We start from the raw sequence: 22,004 nt of genomic DNA on the forward strand, positions 1-22,004 counted from the left end.
CACATACTTTGAGAGAAGGCATATACCATCACTGCCTTGGTAAGGATCCAGAAATACCACAAAAGAGAGACTAAAGAGAGTCATACAAGGAATCTCTGAGTTTTATTTGAAAATCTGCAAAAACTCCAGAGCTATAGTTAATCGAAGAACAAGAGACATGGTGCTTGACTAGACCGTTCTATCTTTTAACTGCTCAAGACAGAAGTAACGGTTACAAGTCCCATGGTGAAAGGTAAATTGAGTAAGTTTTAAATCTTAACAGATTACCCTAACCCAGAGATGAGATCTTGTTTGAACGAATGTGTATTTTTAAGGCATAAAACCACTTCAGAAACTCTTGAGTTCATCTTTGCTCAGGGACGAGCAAAGGTTAAGCTTGGGGGAGCTTGTTGACGGTCCTTAATGCTCACATTTAACCATCAACTAATCATGGAAAAGGATCCAAATGCAACCAACACCTAGACTTAGGGTTTTATCTGACAGAATTCCACGAGTTTTGGTGTTTGTCTATTTCTGCAGGGGGGTTATCAGGAAATACGGAAGAAAGGCCCACACGTCGGGTTTACATAGAGATATTAACGTGCCGTGCAATTTTCTACCATCTAGAAGACTCCAGAAGCCACGTGAACGAACGGGAAGGAAATCGGGCTCGGAGGCAGGGCGCCCGCCCAACTCTCCTGGGCGCCCGCCCAGCTACAGTGCCCAATGAGGACACGTTTCGCGGATTATGCTCCACCGACCTAAAGGATCAAGGAAAACCGTGCGATCAATGTCGGTTTGATCCGACGGCCCAGATTCACTTGAAGGGACTATAAAACCAGACCCCCTGGCCCCTGGAGATCATACCTCTTCTACAGAATCAAAGCTAGGGTTTCAATTCTTCATCCAAGTAGAGAGGATCCCTCTAGTTCTTCTAGTTCTACCTCTAGTTCATCTAGATCTAGTTCTAGTTCATCTAGTTCTAGTTCTAGTTCCTCTAGTTCAAGTTCGAGTTAGTTCTAGTTGTAATATATAAAATAGGGAGAGAGAAGAGGAGAGCGGAGGAGGAGCCGGATCTGTCGGATCTTCCTCAACATGGTACTTTTGCAGCAACTGATTCGTTCTTCATCGTTCTCCAGGTTCTTCAACTCATAACTCCTGAGTTCGCTAATTACTTTTATTTACATTCAAGTTATTTATTGGATTCCCGCTTGCATCAAGTGCTCTAATCTTTGAAACATTAGAGTAGTAATTAATAGATTAGACGTGGTGTTTAGTCTTGCAATTACCTGGAATTGCACCCAATCCTGCGGATTGTTGTGGTAGCCTTAGGGTAGTGACAGCCCTAACGGTCGACGTATTCCACCTCGTTCGGATCGGTGTTTGTAGGACCGTAGTCGGAGCTTCCTAGCCCCCTTCTCATCTCTTTCTGTGGTTAGTGTTCTGATGTCCCGATATAGATAATCTTGAAGTAATTCTTGATTCTTAGATCAACTAGAGAACTCTCAGGAAACTTCCTCTCTTCCCACCAAAAAATAGTTATATAGTTATCCTTGGGCGATCTTGGATCTTAATTATTACACTCACGTTCCCTGTGGAAAATCGATACTCTGGAATACTCCCGGTTGAAGGCTACATCGGTATCCGTGCGCTTGCGGATTTTTCTGTTTGCGTTTAAAATACCCAACACCCCACTGGAACCACGGGCGTAAGGAAGCCCGTGCGGGCGGGATGCCTCAACCTTGTGCAGAAGACGGGGAAGACGGACAGGCTGCGGGAGTACATCCCGGTAGGGTTATCGACCAACCACGCCGGCTGGGACTCCTAGTGGTTTTACCTGTGGAATGACGACAACCTCCTGCCTTCCTACTCGGGCCGTCTGATCGTGGAGCGTCTAGCGGACTGGACATACGGCGTCGTCCAAGCTCATCAATCTCGGCTCGACCCCCTCCTCGACGCCATGAAGAAGCTGCGCTCGGAGGGCTTGACCGCCACCCTCGTCCTCTCGGCCGTCCATCACCGGAGAGTTCTCCCTTTGATGTCTCGGCCACTGAGGATGGATGAGATGGGCCTTGGCGTCTCATCTCGGGACCACGAGGCGTGCCGGATGTCCAACGAGGCTCCGGCGGATGACGAAGTCGCGGCCCGAGTCAGGGCTGCAATTGCCGGTGATTTTCAGCCGGAGCATGTTAACAGCTTCCCCATGAGGCCAGATGTGGGCTCGATCGATCTGGTATGTTTTCTCCATGCGCGCAGCCTCGATTCTAGGTTTCTTTTCTTCCCCTCTCTTTTTCTTTTCTAAGTCTGCCTTTATTTCGACAGGGACGGATTGACGTCCGGTCCTCGAGGCCTCCGGTAAAGGAGGACGAGGTCGATCGCGACAAACGGCGCCAATCCGCCGAAAAGCTAAAGTCCACCAAGGACTCTGCCAAGAAGGGGGAGAAGAAGAAGAACCTCGACCGTCAAGCGTTAGAGGCGCATCGAGCCAAATCCAGGCAGAGGGGGGAACCTGAGGAAGAATCCCCCATCGACGATGATGACGACGACGACGACAGCGACGATTCCGAGGGGATGGCGTCACGCCTTGACCGAATCCTCGAGGGTCCACCTCGAGGCGATGTCGACGCTCCTCGGACGGAAGTTCCGACGGGGGGTCCAGGCGGATCCCACCGCCCACGCGCCGACACCCCTCCTGCGCCCGCGGCTGGTCAGGTCGCCCCGCGCCCTCCTCCCGTCCCCAAGACGGGTGGCCACGCTAGGTCCCAGGCGACGGGGCCATTGACTCGTGGTCGCGCCACGGCCTCCGACAAAGGAGAGGCCGGTCGCAGGAGCGCCAGTCCCGGCGCCCGCCAGGCGGGAACTGACGCGCCTGGGCCAGCGCCTGCCCTCGAGGGGTCTGGCGCCCCGACGCGGGGTGGCTCGAGGCCCACTGGTCAGGGCGGCGGGAGGCGAGCTGTTCTCCCTATGGGGTAAGCTTTTTCGAAGTTGTGGCTTTTGTTTTCCGCCTTTCCTCATATGCTGATCTTTTTCGCACTCATTTCTTTCTTTTCTCAGGCTAAAGTGGACCCTCGAGCAGGCCCAGCCGTCCATGGCGAAGAGGCTCAAAGCGGGTGCCGCCTCCAAGGAGCCAGGTTTGTGGCTTACTTTTGGGATCTGTGATGCTCTTGCGTTAACCATCGTAGTCACCGGCCTTTATTCTTTATTTTGTAGGCTCCTACGACTTCCAACCTCCAGTAGGCGCTGGGAGTGCTCCGCCTCGTTCTGAGCCCACCACGTCGCTGCCGGCGTGTGGTGAGGCGCCCCAGACGCAAGTGCCGGATGGAGCCCCCGGGCCTCCTCGATTGGGGGTCGAGGGGGAGCCCATCACCATCAGTGATACGTCTGATGGTAACGAAACGACTGGAGGCGCCCGCCCTATGGAGGAGGAAACGTCGACCTCTCACGTCGCGGGACCGAATCCCTAGCCCGCCGGCCTCCGCGCCCTCGAGGAGCTGAAGAAGAAGAGGGAGTAAGATGAAGAACGGGAGCGTGAGGCGGCGCGGCAGCCGCAGGAGCATGAGGCGCAACAACAGCAACAGCAACAGCAGCAGCAGGGGGGCCAAGAGGAGGGACTGCTCGAGCCCCCGCCCCAAGGTCCGGCCCAGCCAGTACCGCCGGAGCCGCAAGGGCCCGGCGAGTAGGAAGAGGATCTGCCGGTGTACCGCCCCCCGACCCCAGCGTGGCTCCTCCCGGGGGCACCTGCCGCGATCCGGGCGGAGCCGGGGCGAGCGGATGGAGTTGTGGCGCTCGCCTGCATGATGCGCACCCCCACCGACCCCGAGTCCGAGATCAAGAGGACGATCTACGGCATGGACGGGATCGCCCCAGGGTTCCTCCGGGAGCGTCGGACATGGGAGGACCACTTTCCCTCCGAGGAGGATGAGATCGAGACATCGGGGACCAAGGACGGAACCTGGAAGATGGTGGACGACGACGGGCGGTTCCCATGCCTCGTCGACCTGTTCCTGCACCATGGGGGCTCCCTCGAGACCGTCGAGGACCTCATCCGCGGCGTCAAGGCCGGCCCAACGGTGAATCCTGATTACATACCTCATGTGGACGCCCAAGGGTGAGATGAACAGCAGGCCGGCCCCGGCCCCTGTTTTCATGAGTGACCCATCAAAATACATCGTCCACAGCTCCACCTAGACCTGAGTCGGGGGAAGCTGGGAGTCTGTCCATTCCGCGATGAAGTCTACCAGGGCCTGCGATTTCATGGCCTTGCAAGGCGTGTAGGTGAGAGCCTCACTCATGAGCTCGACCGACCATTTTGCTATTCTTCCCGTGGCTTCTTTGCTCTGGATTATTTCACCTAAGGGGAAAGACGAGACCACCGTGATGGGGTGGCCAAGAAAGTAGTGTTGCAGCTTACGGCGGGCAAGGATTACGGCATAGATCAGCTTCTGGATTTGGGGATAACGTGCCTTGGTCTCTGAAAGCACCTTGCTGATGAAATAGACTGGCCTCTGGACTGGTAGCGCATGTCCCTCCTCCTGCCTTTCGACCACCACCGCTGCGCTGACAACCTGGGTCGTCGACGCAACGTAGAGGAGCAGCGGTTGTGCAGGTTGAGGTGGGACCAGGACTGGTGCTGAGGTTAGCATCTTCTTCAGCTTTTCGAGCGCTTCCTCGGCCTTGGGGGTCCAAGAAAAACGCTCGACATTCTTCAGAAGTCGATACAATGGTAACGCCTTTTCTCCTAGTCTCGAGATGAAATGGCTTAGAGCCGCCAGGCGTCCTGTGACTCTCTGCACACCCTTGATGTCCCGGATCGGCCCCATTCTCATGATGGCCGAGACTTTCTCGGGGTTGGCCTCGATGCCGCGCTGCGAAACAATGTAGCCCAAGAGCATGCCTCGAGGCACGCCGAAAACGCACTTCTCGGGATTGAGCTTGATCTGGTTGGTGCGTAAACAGCTAAAAGCGATCTCGAGGTCCTGGATCAGGTCCCCTCCCCGCTTTGACTTGACGACAATGTCGTCGACATAGGCCTCGACTGTCGACCCTATGTGTTCACCAAAAACGTGGAGCATGCAATGTTGGTATGTAGCTCCCGCATTTTGAAGCCCAAATGGCATGGTCACATAGCAATACATCCCAAAAGGCGTGATGAAAGAGGTCGCGAGCTGGTCGGACTCCTTCATTTTTATTTGGTGGTAACCAGAATACGCATCAAGGAAAGAAAGGGTTTCACATCCCGCGGTAGAATCGATAATCTGATCAATACGTGGCAATGGAAAAGGAACTTTTGGACATGCTTTATTTAGACTAGTATAATCGACACACATCCTCATTTTCCCATTCTTTTTCTTAACTAATACAGGGTTTGCTAACTAGTCAGGATGATGAACCTCCTTGATGAATCCAGCCGTCAAAAGCATGTGGACTTCCTCGCTAATGATCTTGCGCTTCTCCTCGTCGAATCGGCGCAACCCCTGCTTCACTGGCTTGGAACCGGCTCGAATCTCCAAGGAGTGCTCGGCGACTTCCCTCGGTATGCCTGGCATGTCCGAGGGACTCCATGCAAACATGTCGGCATTTGCACGGAGAAAGTCGACGAGCACAGCTTCCTATTTGGGGTCGAGATCGGCGCTGATCGTCAGCACCTTGCCGTCGGAGTTGTTGGGGTCGAGTGGGATCTTCCTGGTTCCTTCTGCCGCCTCGAAGCTGCCCGCATGGCGCTTGGGCTCTGGAGCCTTAGCGGCCAGGGCCTCGAGCTTCGCGACGAGCTCGGTGGAGTTTTCGACCGCCTCCCCATACTCGACGCACTCGACGTCGCACTCGTACGCGTGCTCGAAGGAGGAGCTGACGGTGATGACGCCTTTGGGACCGGGCATCTTCAGCTTCAAGTAGGTGTAGTTGGGTATAGCCATGAACTTGGCGTAGCCCGGGCGTCCGATGATGGCGTGGTACGTGCCTCGGAATCCAACCGCTTCAAAGGTGAGGGTCTCCTTCCTGAAGTTGGCCGCTGTGCCAAAGCAGACCGGTAAGTCGATTCGACCTACTGGTAGCGCCTTTTTCCCTGGCACGACGCCATGAAAACCGCCGGCGCTTGGTTGGAGCTTCCCTCTATCTATGCCGAGGAGGTCAAGGGTCTCGAGGTAGATGATGTTGAGGCTGCTGCTACCATCCATCAGCACTTTTGAGAGCCGTGTGTTGACGATGATCGGGTCGACGACGAGCGGGTAGACACCTGGGGCGACTACCTTGTCGGGGTGGTCCTCTCGATCGAAAGTGATGGGAGTGCTTGACCAGCTGAGGTACTGGGGCATCGCCATTCTTGCCACGAAGACCTCGCGACGCTCCTTTTTGCGCAGCCTCGTGGTTAACTGAGTCGAGGGCCCGCCGTAGATCATGTAGCAGTCGTGGACGGCGGGGAAGCCGTCGTCGTCTTTGTTGTCCTCCTTGTTGCCGTCCTTCTCTTTCTTGGAGTCATCACGCGCATCCTTCTTGAAGCCTAGACCGTCGAAATGCCTTTTCAGCATACGACAGTCCTTGAGCTTGTGGTCGGCGCCTCCCTTATGGTAAGGGCACGGCTCTTCAAGCATCTTGTCGAAGACTCCTCCCTCTGGAGGGCCTCGAGGCTTCTTTCGTTCCATGGCGGCGACAAGGTTGTCGTCGGAATCCTCCCGCAGGAACTGCCGTGCTTTCTGCTTCTTTTTATTCTTCTTGAGGCCCTGACTGGGGGTTCCATCTTCATCGGCAGGCCGCTTGCCTTTCCCCCCTTCACAGCTGAAGAAGGCGCCGACTGCCTCCACCCCTGCCGCGTAGTTTGCCACTACGTCCATCAACTCATCGACGGTCTGAGGGCGATTTCGGCCCAGTTCCCGCACTAAGTCTCGACTGGTGGTACCAGAGACGAAAGCCAGGATGACGTCATGGTCGGGGATGTGCGGCAGCTCAGTGCGCTGCTTCGAGAAGCGTCGAGCATACTCTCGAAGGGTTTCTCCTGACTTCTGTTTGCACTTGCTGAGGTCCCACGAGTTCCCGGACCGTATGTAGGTCCCTTTGAAATTACCCTCGAAAACCCTGACCAGATCAACCTAGTTGTGGATCTGATCAGCGGGAAGTTCCTCAAGCCATCGACGGGCGGTGTCGGAGAGGAATAGCGGTAGCTGCCTTATGATGGCTCGATCGTCCCCTCGAGCTCCCCCCAACTGACAGGCCAACCTAAAATCAGCTAACCACAATTCTGGTTTGGTTTCACTGTTGTATTTCGCGATGCTGGTCGGGGGTCGGAACGGACTGGGTAGGGGCGTGCTGCGGATCGCCCTACTGAACACTCGTGGGCCCGGTGGCTCAGGGGCCACCCGATCTTCGTCGCTGTCGTACCTCCCACCGCGATGTGCGCTGTAACCGCGTTCTTCCGTGTCTCCGTGCCGGCGGCGTCGATTCTCTTCGATGTCATGCCGCGCGTCGTGTCGACGCTGATTGTCGACGGGGAGAACGAGAGTGGTCTTTCTGCCTCGAGGTGTAGGCTGTTGATGGACTGACACCTCCTTTTCATTTTGAGGCTGCTCGTCGCGCTTTTTAGTGGCAGCTCCTCGTCGTCGAGAAGCTGAGCTTTCGGCTTGTTGAACTGCCGCCACCTGGAGCAGGGTCTGTACCTCGTCTCGAATGTGTCGAGCCTGGGAGTTCGATGGCTCTGGCATGTTGCGCAGCAGCATCGTCGCTGCCACTACATTTTGGCCTGCTCGAGGGAAGCGGCTGATGGGCTGCTCTGGCTCTGCGTCTCCGACGATTTGTCGATGCACCTCTCGAGCACGCCTGCGAACACTTCCGCCCGGCGGATACGGCAAGTCTTGCTCAAGGATTTGCTCAAGCAGGACGAGGCGCTCTCGGTCTTCGTCAAGCTTCATCTTGAGCTCTCGCAGCTGCGCTAGCTGTGCAGCCTTGTCTTCTTGTGGAGGGGGGGTCGACTTGCCCATCGTTCCAAGGCGTCCTGGGGTCTTCTCGTGCCGTGGGGGCCCGACCGCCCGCAGCAGCATCTCGCGTCTCGTCAGTAGTTTCTACCGCCCCGTAGATGTGATAGCATTCCCTTGTAGGGTCGTAGCTATCGGTTTCGGAGTCGGAGTCCGGTTCGGCGGCGTAGAAACATCCACGTCCCTCCTCCAGCAGCCGCTGCCTGAGTGAGGTGATCGTGTATCGTCCGGGGCCTAGACGACGGAGGCCTCGTACCCGGGAAAGATCCGGCAGCTCGGACGCCGGTCGCGGCGCTTCAGTGTCATGTGGGAGGACCATTGGTCTTTCCACGTACGTCTGGGCGTTTGGGCCTATCGCCCTGGCGAGCGACGCCGCGGCGTTGTCCAATCCGAATGGCAGTGCCCTTCTTGGAGTGAACAACCCGTGTGGAAGCAGCCTAGCAGCGGTGGGGGAGAGCGCGTGGGATGCGTCCGCTCTTGTTGTTGTGCGGTGCTGAGCCGTCGCGCTCGTTGCTTCGACACATGGTGCTGCCGACTTGTGGCCCGCTTCTTGCTTCGCACGAGTTGTTGGTCGTGATGAAGTAGAGGGGCTGCGGTGGTGCTGTCCGCGCCTCTTCTTAGGCAGGGAGGCGTGGTGGTGAGGGCGTCTCGGGGCCCTCATCCGTGCTGGCGCAACGCGGGCTCCTCCTGGTCCTCTGACTGAGAGCAAGATCATGTCGTAGCTGGAGCCCGTAGACATGAACTCGAGACTCCCAAACCAAATCACCGTGCAGCGCGGAATCGGCGAGGCGAGAGTAGCCATCTGGAAAGGAGTGGGAAATCGATGAAAAACACGCAGGACCCCTACCTGGCGCGCCAACTGTCGGTGTTTTCCCCCCGGGGGGTCACACCAACGAGTAAATTTGTATGCGTGCTCCCTTTCCCAGATGGTGATGCAAGAAGACACAGAGACTTATCCTAGTTCGGGCAAGAGAAGGCCCTACGTCCAGCGGGGGGAGAAGTCTGTATTATCTTGCACCTAAGTGCTTGTACAGGGGTGAATACAAGCGCGGTATGAAGTGTGAGTGCCTTACTGCGTATGCCTGTAGTATCGTGTGGTGATGTCTCTTGTGTTCTATTCATGAGTCCCTCCTTTTATAGTTACAAGGAGAGACCCAGGGTACATGTATAGGCGTCAGAATAGGAGTTGATAGCAGTATGGAGCGCTGACATACTCGAGGCTCCCGTACCGACATGGCCTCGAGCTGTCCCGTCTTAATAGCCTGGTGATGATTACGCGTGCCCCTGCATTCTGCTCTGCGCGCCGTCTTGTACTGGTTCAACGGTCGCATGCTCGTACGGTTTGGCGGCAAATCCGGCGCAGTGGTTGCGGCGTGGCCAGTCGACGTCCGACCCGTCCCCAGGAAGGAACCATGTTTAGTCGAGGGTCGGACGCCGTACGACGTCCTGATGTCAGAGCGCTGACCTTGGATACCTCGAGGGGGTCTTGATTAGACGTGCCATCTCTGTTTCCCACGTCCTGACACGCCCTGGGTTGTTTGGTGGGGAAGGCTGCAAAAAGATCGATGGGACGGATGCCTGTTCCCTATCACGCCCTCCGTGACCCGTGTGTTAGGTGGGGAAGCATCAGGCGCATTTAATGCCCCGGCTCGCGTGCGCGCGTCAGGCGGCGGATGGCGTCCTTGCGCTCGACGCCTCCCGGTTCGCGTGAGGCTGTTCCGTATTCGACGGTAACCAGAGCTCGGCGCCTGATTGATTCGCTCGACGCTATTTCCGTCTTCGAGGCGGTGGCTGTCGATGGCTGCGCATACGTACGGATGGAGCGTCGAATCGAGGGCCTCGCCCTACGTGCGGATAACCATGTTATAAGCCTTGGTGAGGGTACCCCTTGTTGATACCCTCGACACTTGCTTAGTGTGCTTAATAATAAATAAAGTGGCTATGCTTATCTGAATCTTAATAATAAAACCCTAACATGGATAAGATGAATAGTTGCTCTGCCTAATTTTAAAATTTTGAAGTACTCTCTCAAGTTTAGACATAACTGTTATAATTTAAAGCTTGCTCTAAACCTAAGCTCGATCTGAAGTCTATGTTGTTAACGGATACGATATGGGAAGGTTGAGCTGTTGTTTACCTGTTCCTAGAGATGCTAGAATTCTGTAGAATCTTATCTTTGAAAAATCTTTAAAATATTGCATGATGAGTTCCTGTATGATGAGAGTTTAAATTCCTACCACAGCCATATATATACATGCTTGCTAGACTTTGAGCCACACATTTACTATTTACTGCTTATAAGCATTGAGTGTGGTCAAGCTGTGTAGACCCTTAGGAGCTTGTCATGTGGTTAAATCAAGATTCACTTGCACGTTCACTCACGCATGCTGCTTCTACTCCAGAAGTACCATCCACATATATCCACTCGTTTCTATCTCCAGAACCACCCAAAAATATTCTACTCCTAATCCCGGAGAGAATGGTTAAAAATATTGTTTTTCCCTGTGAAATAAATGCTCAAGTTATCTTGTTACTACCATTTGCTATATTATCTCAAGAGATGAGTGCTCTAAAAAAAGACGAGGAAATAAAAAGGGGCAAGTGCCCGGAACCTCGAAAGAAAAGAAAAAGTGAGACGAGAGGTAAAAATGGACAAGTCTCCGATAGTAGAATTAGGGGTACAAGATACCCACCTGAGAGGAATGAAAAAAGAAGAGCATCTCATTCTCCTCATAAAGTTTCAAAAAGCAAGGAAGGTATGTATCCCCTCAAAGAGCAAAAGTAGAATTAGACTTTCACCATTGTTATCACCATACACCATTCATTCGCCACACATGCACATCTTGATTTAACTTATTGATTTGTTTCTTTGGATCCATGGTTTGACTATATAATAAATGTCTTGTAAGTATGTATATTTTATCTCCCACCTATGAGCTCCAGATATTAAAGCCTTATTAGAGTAGGGTGAGAGAGAAGGCAATGTCACTATGCCTTATACCACAAATACTACATATTTTGAGAGAAGGCATATACCATCACTGCCTTGGTAAGGATCCAGAAATACCACAAAAGAGAGATATGAGAGTCATACAAGGAATCTCCGAGTTTTATTTGAAAATCTGCAAAACTCCAGAGCTATAGCTGATCAAGAATAAGAGACATGGCACTTGACTAGACTGTTCTATCTTTTAACTACTCAAGACAGAAGTAACGGTTACAAGTCCCATGGTGAAAGGTAAAGTAAGTTAGTTTTAAGTCTTGACAGTTTACTCTAACTCAGAGATGAGATCTTATTTAAAATCATGTGTACTGTCAATTTTTAAAGGCATTACAACAACTTCTGATCCATCAGTGAGATTATCCTTGCTCAGGGACGAGCAAGAGGTAAGCTTGGGGGAGTTTGTTGACGGTCCTTAAGTATCAAATTTAATTATCAAATAAACAAAGAAAATGATCCAAATGAAATCAACATCCAGACTTAGGGTTTTATCTGACAGAATTCCATGAGTTTTGGTGTTTGTCTATTTCTGCAGGGGGTTATCAGGAAATACGGAAGAAAGGCCCACACGTCAGGATTACATAGAGATATCAACGTGCCGCGCAATTATCTTACATCTAGAAGCCTCTAGAAGCCACGGGAAGGAAGCGGAGGCCAAACCGGGCCAGGCACTGGGCGCCCGCCCAGTTGACCTGTGTGCCCGCCCCCTGTTGGAGTCCAAACAGGACTCTCTTTCGGGAAAGATCTCCACCGACCTAAAGGATCAAGGATAACCGTTCAATCAATATCGATTTGATACAACGACCCATATTCACTTGAAGGGACTATAAAACCAGACCCCCTGGCCCCTGGAGGAGAGAGCCTCTCAACCCTAATTCATTATTCCTCAAGGGAGAAGAAGCCTCTGATCAAGATTAGAGCCACCACATCAATTAGACACCTAAATTAGTATAGCTACATAGGATTAGAACTAGAAGGAGTCAATCTTCGATTAGTTTCCGGATCTGTCAAGAGGATTCTTGGTAATTCTCTAATTGTTCTTCTAATTATCTTTGTTCTTCAATATTATGAATATGACTTTGTTCTACTTCAATATATTGCTTATGACTTTGCTCTACTTGTTTATATTCAAGATTATATTGTTCTTAGTTTATCATAGTTATATACTTGGCTTAGTTAGATTAGATCTATATACATGCTTAGGATCGTATAGCGTTTATCCATCGGATCCATGGGTAAATGATAGATATTGTGTAGGCGTGGTGCTTATACCGTATTTATCTGCGAATGTACCCAATATGCCAGATCGTGTGGTAGTTCGTGATAGTGACAGCTTCATTGATTCTTATATAGTCCCCCTCTCGTATATTGGGCTGGTAGAGCAACATTATTAAAGAGGAGTGATTGCTATGTTTCTCATTTACCTTGCTAATATCACTATGCATGGGCGTAGTCTTGTTTCGCAATGATTGCTAAGTATGCTTGCACTAATTATGATAATGCTAGACTATATAGTTGAGAATAACTTAGGAAATATTCTTGTAGTTCGTTCTAATACCATGCTAATGACTTTCTAGAGTATCTAATCGAGGTGCTTATCATATTTATTATGTGGCTAAGTTATGCTGATCAGACTAATTATCTTTGTCAGTATTCATTACTTCATATATCTTTTATGTGACACTTATCCCTGTATGAAAGAGTTTGATAAATGTTCTCAATTATATATGCAATGATAGATACTCAGTCTCATATTCTATTCTGTAATCAATATTGATGATTGTTAATCCCTTCCCAGTGGTAAAAATATAAATAACGATACCTGGAATACTTCCCGGTTAAAATGCTACATCGGTATTAATCTGTGCCGCTTGCAGATCCCATTCATTATTTATTTAGAAGAGCAATTGCATATTTCAATACCGCGTCTCTCATATCATGCTAGGGATGACAACTTGGCTTAAGTGGTGTGAGGGATAGGTTTGGCATTTTTGGCACCGTTACTAGAATTAGAAAACTTTCTAATTTTGGTAATGATGTTAAGAATACCCAACACCCTCCACTGGCTTCAACTTCTTCTTCATCTGCAGCGCCTTGCGGGCCTGAATATTTCGCTCTTGTTGGAGGTTCTTGATCATTTCGGGCAGCTAATTTTCTTCTTGCTGAGCTTGAGAGAGAGCCTCTTCTACTTGCTTGAGCTCTGCCAGCAGGGTTTCCCTTTTTGCCGATAGGTCGGAGATCTTCTGCCTCAGCGTCTCTCCTGAGGATTGTAGAATGCCGATGATCTTGTGTTTCTCATCGGCAAGGTGTTTCACTTGCATTACTTCCTCCGAGAGTTGGGCGTGGGTGGCTCTATCGGCAAGACACTGGGTAGCTTTTTGGTACTGGAGTTGGCGGCTCTCCAAGTGTGCAGCCTGAAAGAGAATCTCTTCGACATCGGCTGGGATTTGACCCCTAAGAGCTTTGAACAGAGCTTTGGCTGGATCAGAGTCGTAAACTAATTGAGCAGTGTCTTGGTACAGCATGGCCAGCGGATCCTCCAGTTTTGCTCTAATTTCTACCGATGAAATCCCTATTGCTTGAGAAGAGCTTGCTTCCTCGCCTTCATCATCAGAAATTTCGATGGCAAAGGAAAACAGGCTGTCCGGAGAGTCTTGTTCCTAAAAGGAAAAATAAGATAAGTTATTTGATGATCAAGTACTAATGATATAAAGAGTAGAAATCAGATGACTTACTTGTTTCAGAGCTAGTTGATGCCGATGGTACTCTGGCTAGTTGATGCCGATGGTACCACGGGTTGATCGGCTGGAGTTGCCGATGGAACGATGTCAACTGAAAAATAATAAAGATAATTATGATTTGAAAGAATAAACCAATCGGTGATAGTTTTATGGATAGTACTCTACCTTGAGGGGGAGCGGTGCTTGTCTGTTCAAAAGAAATTACCGATGGCATGATTGGATCGGCAGTTTGCTCAAGCACATCGGCTGGTGCTTCTCGAGGCAGAGGTGCTTCCTGTGGTTGAGGTGAAGATGGTGCTTGCTGTGTCTGGACTTCTGGTAAAAAGGGGACGATTCCACGTGAATCGGCGCCACTGGAGGAGGAGAAGAAGGTGGTGCTGTCTTCTGGCATTTTGCTTGTGACTTGGTGCTCTTGGGGCCTTTTCTCTTGATTTGGCTGGATTGGGGGGCATCGGCACTTGTCCTGGTACTTCTGGTCTTTGCCAATTTGCCAGTTTGTTGATACAACAACAAAAATTTTATAAGAACAGATGTTACAGGATCTTAATGAGAATTTATGCTAAAAAGACAGAAGTTACCGATGAAGTTCCCATAGCAGTCGATGTATCCTGAAAAGACTTTGTATGTATAGAACGGAATCAGTATAAATTGAGGAAGTCAAAGATTTACCTTGAAAGCTTGTGCCAAGGTAGCAGCAGCAACCGATGGAGATGTCTTTTCCCGTCTGGTGGTGATCTTCTTGAAACGCACGTTCCGGTGCATTAGGGCTGCCAGGCTTGGTGCATTGTTGCCGATCAGAGAAATCAGGCCCGATGGAAGGAGCTCGATCGGCTTACCACTCCTGCTGATAGTTGGTGGTGTGTCATTGACCTATTAAAAAAGGGATAAAGTGAGTTACTAGTAAAGGTAAAAGTAATGGAAGGATTAAAGCATCGGTTAAAGACTTACAATGTTTTTTAGGGACTTTATACTTGGGGTCGATCATACCGTGGTATGTGAGAGCCGATGTGCAGAACAGATGCTCTTTCCACTCCTCCCATCACTGTTTGTATGCTTGAGTAATGAAGAGAGCTGGGATCCAGGCTGATAGACCGATGTCTGACGTATCGGCATTTGGCTGAAGCTGAGCTACTCTAATCCACTCAAGACCGCTGGTTATGGTTTCCCTTGGCTTCACTACATCGGCATAACAGAGTGCGATCGGCAGCTGTCCAAAGGCCAGTTGACGAGCCAGTGCCGATGGGTTATAGAACTCATAGGTAAGGTTGGAAGTTTTCCCACTGCTGAAGAAATTCACTGGTATAGCTCTCGGGGTGATAATTGCCATCATCAGATCATGGTCCTTGTTGAGGGCATCATCAAAGGGGTGGCGGTGAGCGGGAATCTGGTTTCTGGATCCTCATAAGGCATCCATGCCCGCTGGTCTTTGGCTAGACCCTCATAGAGAGTTTGGAAGAATCGGCTAACCTGGTCTTCATTACCACCAGTACTAGGTAGGACTATGGCGGCTTCACCATAGTTCAGAGGGGAGCGAGTTGCCGATTCTTCGTCATCCAATTCATAATCTTCGGTTATGTCTCTGGGAAAGCGCTGTGCAAAAAGATTGAATCCCAGGCGCTTATGCATATGAACATTGAGCCACATGTTGATGAACCACCAGGGACCTCCCAAGTTTTTTTTTGACCAAAAGAAATGTGGGGGAGGTCCCCACAGTATTGAAATTTTCATTAATTAAAAGAGGGTAGGGGTCTTACAAGTACATTAACTAAAAGCATCTAGCCAAACACAAAAGGAAGTCCTCCCCACCCCCATATCCGCCGCCGCCTTCTCCACCGCCAAGCCCACCGCCGGCCATGACCTTTCCAGCTGATCTTCACGTGTTTCATCCCGAAGATCCCGATGGCCTCTTCAGACCTGATGGATCGGCTGGATTTTGATCGTGGACTAGAATTTGAAGATGATGTACGATGACGTTTCAAGTCACCGGTACACCACCCCCTCCCTTCCCCAGATGGCTCCTTCTTTCTTCTTGTCACTTTCAGAAGATTTCTTTTTCAGCTTACGGAAGAATCCGTCTCCCTGGCTCTCCAATCCTGTCTGGGTGGTCGCGCTCAAAATTTTCGCGTCAAATTCCTGAGTTTCAATCACTTTAGAATTTCGGGTTTTTCCAAAGAGGTGGGTTTCTTCATCTATAACTCTCGTCGCATCACCACTCCCACCTTTGATCTCTATTTTCATCTGTGGCACAATGGTACTCCACACTGGGAGAGGGAAAAACGTGCTTGGGAAATTGAGCAGGAGAAAGAATGGACAAAAGTCCTATCCAAATCTAGTAAACGTGAGGAGAAAAAGAAAGAAAAGTTGAAACGGGTGCATTTTCCGTCCCCTGTTATCAGTCCTCCAGTTAAGAAAAAGGCCTGAACAAATTCAATCTATTGATATTCTTTTTGGTTCTTTCACTGGCCGTTTTGACCCTTCCCAAAGAAAGCTCATTTTTGGATCACCGTTGAACAAGAACCCTAGACGAAACATCCGTGATTCCAGTGATCCGAAATTGGCACCGAACTACCCTCCCGTTTCAAATTCTAAGCTTCTTGGCCAGTCGTTGGTTTGCTTCCGGTGTTTGGATTTGGGCCACTTTAAATGGCAATGTAGATCGGATATTAGATGTGCCCGCTGCCTGGTCTTGGGACATACCCAGAGATTTTGCAAAGCCCAAACTCCTGCGACCAATAAGCGCGAATGGAGTCCCAAAACCATTACCACCCAGTCTTCACCCAAGACAACTTGGAAACCCATCAAACCGGCTAAAAACCCCTCTTCCAAGACCCAGGTTGTCTACGCTGTTGACTCCAACACCATCGCCTCTCCAGCTTCCACTTCCATAAATAAAGAAAATGAGTTTGCCATTAAATCTTCTATAATCCCGGAACTTGTCCCGGCTCCTTCTCCTTCCTCCAACAAACGAAAACCCCAACCCGCCTCCACCTCGTCACCATTGCCGTCAAGTAATCCCGCCACCCACCAAGCTCCTTCTAAACACACTACCAGCCTTCCCCACCACGTCGATGTTGGCAGCATGGCCAACTATCCCGTCAATCCTCAAGCCTTCCTGGTCTCAGGCCTCACAGTTAATCACGGATGGAATCGCCCAGCCAAAGGTAGGATGACACTTGGTGGAGAGCCGACCAGAGAACATGATGATTTTGTGATCGTCTCTCTGGAGCGAATGCCAGAACATGCCCATTAGCTGCGGCCTCGCCTCAACACAGTTCGCAACTGGCTGGAACATCACCAACGGGTCGGTATTGAATCTGCTTTTCTCTATCCCCTTGGGCTTGGTCTGATCAAATTACAAACAGTGGCTCAGTGAGATCAACTAGCTAGAAATTCTCCTTATCACATTGGGGACAATTTCACTATTCGGATAGTTAAACATGATGAGGGGATCAACCATAGGGCTTGCACAAACACGCGTATCTGTTGGATCATGTTTCTTGCTTTTCCACTCGATTTTCAAAAAGAGGTTTACATCAGGGCTGCAGTGGCACCTTATGGACGTCTGCTTTACTGGTATCGTGACACAAACAAGACTTCTGTTCTAGTACAATGTCTGCTTCTGCACCCTGATAGAGTCCCCCGTAGCCTGGTTGTTTCGCGTGGTACAACAATTGGAGGGTCTGGAAGATCCTGGGCAGTTCCAGTGTACATTTTAGATGGGGAGTTCCCGGATGCTTTCCCGGCAGACGAGGATCCAGTACCAATGGATGGAGAACCTCACCCAGAACATCTCCCTCTGGTCATGGGAGTGAACCCACAACCCCCCAACTGGGAACTCGAACAGCAAGGAGCAGCACAGAATCTGGGAGTTTTTGGTGGCAACCCTCACCCAGTTCCAGTACAGCAATTTCATCCCATCCAGTTTCAGGCTGCTTTGGATGGGAATGCAGATGTAGATGAGGAAGAGGGAATAGAGAACATGGATGTGGAAGCAGAACCTGAAGGTGATCAGCTGTGGCAACCTTGGGACCCAGCAGTATTTGTCGCAGATAATGGCCAGCAACATGCTTCCCCACAGCATACCATGGACCTTAATCTTTCTGGCTCCTCTATGAGATTTCTGAGAGCCAATGGTCCTGACATAGCAATTGAAGAAGTGATGCAGCCTGCCTCTGAAGACAGCTCCTCTACTAGTGATGCTGCCTCTGATGAAGCAGTGGCCAGGGCAAAGTTTAATGCAGTCAGAAGCTTATGTGCTAAAATCACAATGTTTCACAGGAAAGATACTCCTGGACTAAGTGATTGCAGCATCGGATCTTTTCTAATGAGGTCCATCTCTGTGGAAAACAATCCACCTGTACATCAGCAAGTAGCACTTGCTGCGAAAAAGTCAGGGTGGGAAATAGTGGTCTGGAAACCACAACCAGCAGCAGCAGCTCTTCTAAATGCTTTGCCTTCTGTGCATGACAAGGTAAAAAATATTTTTCAAATTGAAAGAAAGGCAGCCAACCTGGATCATTGACTCTAAGGGGACAGTCTGCAACAATTTCTCAGTACCAATGCTTCCTAGCCAGCACTTAACTATGGGAGAATCTGACACCAGAATTTCTGTATATGAGAACATCATGAGTATGATAAGCCAAAGTGATGGTAGTGTCACTGACACAGCAGCAACCATGGAACAGAACGATAACCAGTCCCAGAACTCCACCAATAAGCACAAGAGAAAGGGTATGATGCTACCTGATACTACTTCCCTTTGTGACACCCGTACCCCTCTAACTGAACGTGCTGTTCGGTACAGCATAAGATTATCCAACAACTCGCAGGGTTTCTGCCAAGTCAGGATTGATAAAGAGCCCTCCAGGAGAGTAAAAAACTGGATTCTAGAGTGAGATGAAGCCACAGGTGAATATCGACCCATCTCTATCTCTACTCTTTAGGGCTGGGGCATAAGTTGTGGCGTAGATCCTAGTGATCTTACGGTCGATGCGCTCTTGCAGGCGCCCCCTCCAATGGTTACCGATGACAATGATGATGATCAGTGAAGATCAAAGGAGAGAGAGACATCAGGAGATTTTGCACCTTAGTTACACCTTCTATATTTGTTATCTAGTTAAAAGTTTCCCTCCTTTTCAATTATCCTGTATCGAAGGCTTAAACTATCAGTGTGTCGGAGTGCCAGTTATCCTTGTCGATTTCCTTCAAGACAAGTTTGTCTTAAACAATCAGTGTACTTGTGTCACCTGCCTCTTTACTGTTTGTCTCATTTGCACTTCCTGCCTTTCTCTTGCCATCTGTTTACACCATGGGGGTGGTGTTACTGTTGCTGTTACGTTTGTACATTTTCTGCATTTCCAGCTAACCCTTTCATCTATTTCTTGATTTTTAATGCTACCACTCAAGATTTTTGAGCTGAGTCTCCTTTCAACTGGCACCCTTGTGCTGGCCTGATGCGAACAACAAACACCAATGGTTTAAATGAATAACAGAAATTGGAATATTTTATGTTGGAATATCCGAGGTATCAACGCAACATCCAAATGGGATGCAGTCAGAGATAAGATTGAGGAGAGCTCGTGCTCAGTCATATGTCTACAGGAAACTAAACGGGAACAATTCGACATGATGTACATCAGGAAATTTGCTCCCAAACGTTTTGACAATTTTGATTATATACCGTCTGTTGGGGCTTCAGGAGGAGTTCTAGTTATCTGGAACAGCTCATCTCTTCAGGGGACAGTGATAGATAAACAGCAATTTGGAATCACAATCAGGTTCCAGTCCCAGCACAACAATGAGCTTTGGAAGCTAACAAATGTGTATGGTCCATGTGTTGAGCCAGATAGAACTAATTTTATCAATTGGTTCATAAATCATCAGGTTGACGATGAGGAAAATTGGATCTTTCTCGGAGACTTCAATTTTTATAGATCAGTTGAAAACAGGAACAGAGCAGGTGGAAATATTAATGACACTCTCATCTTTAATGATGCCATTGGACAACTAGGGTTGGTTGAACTCCCTCTAAAAGGCAGATCTTATACCTGGAGCAACATGCAGATCAACCCCTTGTTAGAACAGTTGGACTGGTTCTTCACATCCATTAACTGGACAATAGACTACCCCAATACTGAAGTCTTGCCCTTAGCAAAGATAACTTCAGACCATCTCCCATGTCAGATCACAATCGGCACCAAAATCCCCAAAGCAAAGGTCTTTCGATTTGAAAATTACTGGGCAAAGAGACCTGATTTCTTAGAGGTTGTTCAAGCCTGTTGGTCATCTTGCAGAGGAAAGAATGATAGAGCTCAAAACATAACAGTCAAGTTGAAATATCTGCGAGCAAAGCTGAAAGCCTAGAGCAGGAATATATCCAATCTGAAACTGCTCATAACAAATTGTAATGAAGTCATCGGCCTATTAGACTTCATTGAAGATCAGAGAGGGCTCTACAATCCAGAAGCAAACCTAAGAATAATCATCAAACAACAAATCAAGATATGGCTCAGATACAAGACCATTTATTGGAAGAATAGATACACAGTGAATAGGGTGAAATATGCAGATGAATGCACAAAATTCTTTCATGGAATGGCCACTATCTCATATAGAAAGAACTCCATCTCCCAGATATAGAATGAGCACGGTGCCATGGTACAAGATCATGCTGGCAAAGTAGGCATGCTATGGGCAGCTTTCAGGCACAGGATGGGCAGTACCTCTTCCCCAAATATGACTTTTGACCTATCACAATTGATACAGCCTGTTAACGATCTTGATAGCCTTGTAGGTCCCTTCCTGCAAGAGGAAATAGACCTAATTGTCAGGAGAATGCCTTCAGATAAAGCTCTAGGGCTAGATGGTTTCAACGGTCTATTCCTTAAAAAGTGTTGGCACATAGTAAAGCAAGATTTCTATAGCTTATGCTGGAACTTCTATGAGGGACTAGTCAAACTGGAATCCATCAATAATTCATATATCACGCTTGTTCCTAAGAAAGAAAATCCTGAGACCGTAAATGACTTTAGGCCTATTGCACTAATGAACATATCACTCAAACTCCTCACCAAACTGCTAGCTGATAGATTACAAGGGGTAATTTTGAGGCTTGTGCACCAAAATCAGTATGGTTTTATTAGATGCAGAGCAATTCAAGACTGCCTAGCATGGAGCTATGAATACATACATCAATGTCAGCAATCTAGGAGAGAAATAATCATCCTGAAACTAGACTTTGAGAAAGCTTTTGATATGGTTGAGCACTCCACCATTATTCAAGTTATGAGTCACCTTGGACTGCCTGATAGATGGATCCAATGGGTCAGTATGATATTATCTTCAGCATCCACTGCAGTTTTACTCAATGGGACTCCTGGAAAATTTTTCAAATGCAAACGTGGGGTAAGGCAAGGTGACCCACTCTCACCTCTGTTATTTGTGTTAGCAACAGAGCTATTGCAAATCATAGTCAACAAAGCCATGATTATGGGACTGATACATAAACCTCTGCCCTAAGATGGAGAGGAGTACCCTATTGTACAATATGCAGACGACACCTTGATGTTTATGCAGGCAGATGCAATACAGCTGGTATTTCTCAAAGCAGTTCTGAATAGTTTCTCTGACTCTACTGGCCTGAAGATCAACTATGCAAAATCCCATATGTATCCCATCAATGTTTCAGCAGACAAGATGAATATTCTTGCAGGTACTCTTGGGTGTGACATAGGCTCCATGCCTTTCACATACCTAGGACTACCTATGGGCACCACTAAGCCCAAGATAGATGACTTCACACCAATGATGGATAGGGTTGAGAGACAACTGTCAGCTTGCTCCACATGGCTCTCTTACAGTGGAAGACTGGAGATGATTAACTCAGCAATCACACCTATCACAACCTATGCCATGTGCACACTCAAGCTACCAAAAGGGGTGATTGAAAATATAGATAGAGCAAGAAAGCAATGCCTATGGAGAGGGAACTCTGCAAAGAAAAAGGGTGGAAACCTTGTTGCCTAGCCAACTGTTCAGCTTCCAAAAGAAAAAGGAGGATTGGGGATCATAAACCTACACCTGCAAAATGATGCTTTGCTGATGAAATAGTTACATAAATTCTATAACAAATTAAACATTCCCTGGGTAAGAATTATATGGGACAAGTACTACGCTTCCGAAGTCCCCCATGCTTCCAGAGAGATGGGTTCTTTCTGGTGGAAAGACATCCTAAGGCTAAATACTCTATATAGAGGTATTGCCATGTGTGAGATAGGAGATGGAACCACTGTCTCTTTCTGGGATGATCTGTGGGCAGGCGAA

This window comes from Sorghum bicolor, chromosome 6, assembly GCF_000003195.3.
Source record: "Sorghum bicolor cultivar BTx623 chromosome 6, Sorghum_bicolor_NCBIv3, whole genome shotgun sequence".
NCBI classification, from domain to species: Eukaryota; Viridiplantae; Streptophyta; class Magnoliopsida; order Poales; family Poaceae; genus Sorghum; species Sorghum bicolor.